Below are 5,211 nucleotides of genomic sequence, written 5' to 3'. Positions count from 1 at the left end.
TTATCATCAAAGACCTCCAACCTGGGTGAAAGTTCAGGAAGCTATATGAGCTTGGGATCTGGAAAATCATGGCAACTGATGGTAACAAGGTGACAGCCAGGAAAGGACAGGAAGAAAGTTCAAAGAACATTTCATGGTTCAAGGAAAGTACACCATCAACCCTCTCTTCAAGGTTGTCCAACAGTCAAGGAAACATTGGTTGGCCAGAATACAAGGAGGGTGACAACAGGGAGAGCTGCACTGAGGATCAGGACACAAGGGGCCCTCGAGAAGACCAACCAAATGCTCCACCGAGTGTTCTCCCTATCAGTGAGCCGCCCACTCAGAGCCAGTCCAATCGATACAGATCCTGACCGAATCATCAACCAAGCCAACGGCTCAAAGACTTCCTATGTTCAACAGGCTGAACATTGTTCCTAAAACCAAGTTTGGGCGGGATGTAGCATGTCACCTGTCATGCTGCTGGTAGAAATACCCGATGTACGCACATGTCATCATCTGGCCAGGCATGGCCAAAGGGGATTAATAAAAGGGGGAAAGACTGCTCGAGGTCTACCACTGACATGACTATACTTCGTCTCTGTGTCTCTCACTTACGGCATGCCACAGGCCTCTGGCACTCAAATATGGTGCCTTTGCATCAACCCAACACTTAACAGAGGTGTCAGTACTCAACCCCTCTCTCCCTTCTCCCAATTTTCTTTCTCCTATTTCCATTGTTATTTCAGGTACTGTGCATATTAGGATGTCATTCTGAATCTTGCTCCGTGCAAGGGTCAGGCAAAGGCATGCAATTTCTCACAGACACATGCATTAATGTGCATGAGCTCCCATTGCAGCTTTTTCTCAGCTTGAATATTGCCAGCCCAGAGTTTTTGCTTTCTATTATGCTCAGGGTCACACCCAGAATCAGAATCAGAATGTACTTTATCCGGTTTCATTTAGGAGAAAACCGTAAAAGTATATACATATCAGATTAATACAATTTCCAGTAGAAAAATACATGAATTATTTGTTAAAAAACACAGTAGGGTAATTACAAGATAAAATTATAATTCAAAAGTTAACAATTAAAAGACATGCAACCAAGAGTGAAAGTGCATCAATCTTGAATTATAGCTTGGTTCTGTGGAGAATACAGAATTTTAAAAACCTAGCTATATTCAAGGCTAGGAGGTCAGACTCCAGAAGTTGGAGGACCATGAAAGCGGGTCAAAATTGGCATAGGCCCAGACATTGCAAAATTGGTACTAGCCATCGCTTCCTAGGTTCTGTGTAGAATTTACAGAAAAGGGTCAGGTGTAGAAGAGATTGAGAGAATATTCCATCACAGGGACAATGTCATAGCGGCTTTGACCAGTCGTTAGTAGTTGGAAAAGTAACAAATCAATGGAAAATAATTAAGCATGGGCGTAAAATCCGTTCCGCTCGCGGATTTCGCGGATTTTCGGTACATTCGCAATCCGCGAACGCTCGCGAATTTACCGAAAATCCGCAAATTCGCACGCAGCGGATTTTTTTTTCTTGGTGATACAATTTTGCGGCCTGAAGTGTAAGTTCGCAATTGCAAACATGTAGGTGCGGCAGGCAGCAACAATCTCGCACTCGCAAAATTACAAAAATTGCAATTCTGCACAAGAAATCCACGGGCAAGCAGCATAGACCTTCTGAAAATGATGATTTTTATGAGAATAACTCCTCAGGTTGACATTTGCCTGCACTTTTTTGGATTTGAGGCCTTTTGACTTTCTTTGGATAACTTTTGGATTAGAAATCAACTTGCACAAGTAAGCTTGTTTGGGGCATTACAGTTGCTGTAATGCTGTTCTGCAGAAAAACGAGTTTTGCTAAACTGAAAGCACTCAGCAGGTGCAAAAGTTCAAATTCATCATTAGTAACCATTCCCTGTAGTGCTTCCTGACTGGGGCCCCTCCAGAGTTCAGTTGCTAGTTGCAACAATTGTATGACCCTGCTCTGACCCTCACAGCCGGATCATAGAATCGCTACAAGTAGGCCACAAAGGTCCTGGAAAAAAAAATTGCACTGCAACAGAAAGCAAATTACAGATAAGGAAGCAGGTGCCAGACTGGAATTTTAAAACATTGACACATTAATAAATCAACCCCAAATTAATTCATGTCAGTTGAAGCAGGGCAGGTGTGCTTGCTTTTTACCCCCATAATCTGCAGTGATGATGAACCAGAGGGTGGCATTGATATACCAGAGGGTGGCATGGGTGAAACAGAGGGTGGCAGGGGAGAAACAGAGGGTGCTGGGAACCTGTGATGATGAACCAGACGTAGAAACAACATAATCGCGACGGTTGCAAGCCGACATGTAAGTTCGCAATTGCGAACTGGTACAAAACCCTCGCGAACTGGCAAAAATCCTTGCGAACACAAAAAAAACCCCGCAAATTCGCGAGAATTCGCGGATTTTGCGGATTGCGAGTTCGCAAATTCACAAAATTCGCGAACGCCAGATTTGCAAAATTTGACCATGCCTAAAAATATTGAGCCTAAACCTGGTCAACAGATATCTGTCATAGCTGGTTAAATTCCAGGATAAGTATGGCTGGATCTCCAAGGAGGTTTGAATCAACAAAGAATGCTGGGCTGAGATTTTATTGGCTTCAGCCACCAAGCGGAGATCCGCTAAGTGGTTTAAGCATTGTTTTTTTTAACAGTTTCCTAGAGATCTGTGCCAGTTCTAGAGGGTTATGATAATATTTCTCCAGACCAAGATCATAGAAAAATTCTTGACATATTGGAGGCAGCCAATCTTTGTAACATTATCAAGTGAGAGACAATCTGTTAAAACAGATTGAGTAAAAACTTGTTTGATGTTCAAAGGCGATGCCATAAAAGGAATGGCTGAATCTTTATAATGACGGTGATGTAGGGCAGGCCTAGTTCTATGTGGCAACTGAATGTAGACGTACTCTGTGGGACAGTGAGGAGAAACGTTTAAAAAGCTGTTCTCCAGTTTTTGGAGGGATGCTGCCTGAACATATCCCCACACCCCCACCTCATAGATGGCAGTGCTTATACATTTAGCCTGGTAGATGCGTATCATTTCCTCAGGGGGTCGTTTGCCTAATCTCTGTGTAAAATTTACTAGGGCCATAGTTGATTTTAAAAACAGCAATTTTCCGGCCTCTATGGCTCTTCTCCATGTGCCCTTTCCTTTAATTACGACTCCAAGATAGGGATAGGTAGGGGTGTGCTCCACTCTAGAGTTATTTATATAGATGTCTCTCCCTTTTCTTGATTTTTTGGCCAGAATTCATGGTAACAGTTTTTGGTATATTAATTTTTATATCTAAATTTGACATGAATGAATTATATCAATTTAGTGAGCGCTGAAGTTCGATGGGAGTGCAGGCGATAATGACTGCGTCATCCGCGTAAAGGAGAGCGGGGATCGGACGATTTTGGGCTAGGGGTAGGACCTGGCACCCCTCCAACATGGCTACTTCCAAACCATCTATATAGAGGGTAAAGAGGAAGGGGACCAGGACACAACACTGTCTTAGTCCTGCTCAACCTTAAAAGGTGTGGTTAGTTCTCCCCCAGGCCAAATCTCACTCTGGCTGTAGCGTTAGAGTAGTTGTCACGCAGGTAATTAACTAGCAGAGAGTCAACACCCATTCTTGTTAAACTTTTCCAGAGCTTTGTATGACCTAGGCAGTCAAACGCTGCAGTAAGATTTACGTAGTCCATATGTAATCTCCAACCCTTCGTGTCCACGTATTTAATCCTAAGCAAAGTCAAGTTTAGAATGTGCTCGATGGTACCCAGGCCTTCCCTAAATCCGTACTGAAGGTCAGATATGATCTTATTATCTTCCGTCCAGCACTAAAGGTGTTCTAATAAAATGTGCCCCACAACTTTTCCTGAAGAGTCCAGTAATGAAATAGGACGGTAACATGTTGTACTATGACGATCGCCCTTTCTCAAAACTGGAACCAGGATAGATTCTGACCAAGAGTCCAGCAAACCAACTTTACAGGTGGCTTCCAGTACCCTGAGCAGAATTGGGGCCCAAAGATCGATGTTAAATTTGTAGAGATCGACAGGCACCCCGCCGGGGTCTGGCGCTTTACCCCCTTTGCTGGCATTTAGGGCATACTCGACTTCAGCTAAAGTAAAATCTAGATCCAGTGAAATAGAAGAAGAACTAGTACTATTTCTGCTTGTCCCTGGATTGCACTATACTAGGGACATATTTGCTATTGCTCCAAATATTTGCGAGAAATGAGCTATCCAGGCCGATTTATCAATAGTAGCTTCTATCTTACTTTTCTCCCTTGGGCCGGACAGAAATGGAGTATTTATGACGTCCAAAAAGCTGCACTGTCGTTTGTTAAAAACTTTTACGTAGTTCTGCCCATAATTCCTCTTTCAGTTCCAATTTTCTTTATCGTAGGGCCTTGTGATAGATTTTCCTAAGTTGAATAATCTCTGCCCTGTCTCTAGGGGTTTTGTTAAGGGCGGTTTTAAGGTTAGAGTAAGCTTTGGTACATGTTGAATTAAACCAGCCAACCTTGTTTTTTCTTACCCCTTTGGGTTTAATGGTTTGGGCTTCTTTAACAGAGTTGGTTACTACCATGAAGTTATCAACAATCTCCTGCGGGGTCGATCGATCAGCCAGACAGACGCTAATTGCAGTCATTGAGTTTTTAACAACCTTTTGAGTGATCTTATCCTGATATGACTGAGCCCAATTAATGGTGTAACCCTTTAGTCTGTTCATAGTCAAACTTTCCTCCCCATAAATACTCGTACACCTGTCCCTCCCTTGTACCAACTGAAGAGAAAGGGTGATTGAAATAGGGAAGTGATCACTAAATACGCAGTCATGAGTTTTAAAATTCGATATATGTGCTGAAGCTCTACTTGCCAGGGAGATGAAATCTATGCAGCTAGAGACACCTCTGCCGTTAAAGGTTGGGGTTAGAGGAACAGTGGGAGATGTCAACTCATTTGCGAGGGCCAGATGCAGGATTGTGACAGTCTTGTTCAAACAAACACCAATCTGCGAGTGGATAAAATGGGTCATATTGTTTTCTTGGTCATCTAAAAAGCCACATGTGGTATTGTTTGTTGTTCGCAGAGGGGTAAATTGAAGTCACCACCCCAGATAATGATAGGGTTTTTTCCTTGATGGTTATTATTAAAGTCAAAAAGGAAGTCACGAATTTCCTTCAGA

Source organism: Lissotriton vulgaris, chromosome 8, assembly GCF_964263255.1.
Source record: "Lissotriton vulgaris chromosome 8, aLisVul1.2, whole genome shotgun sequence".
NCBI classification, from domain to species: Eukaryota; Metazoa; Chordata; class Amphibia; order Caudata; family Salamandridae; genus Lissotriton; species Lissotriton vulgaris.
This window is presented reverse-complemented; position numbering follows the sequence as displayed.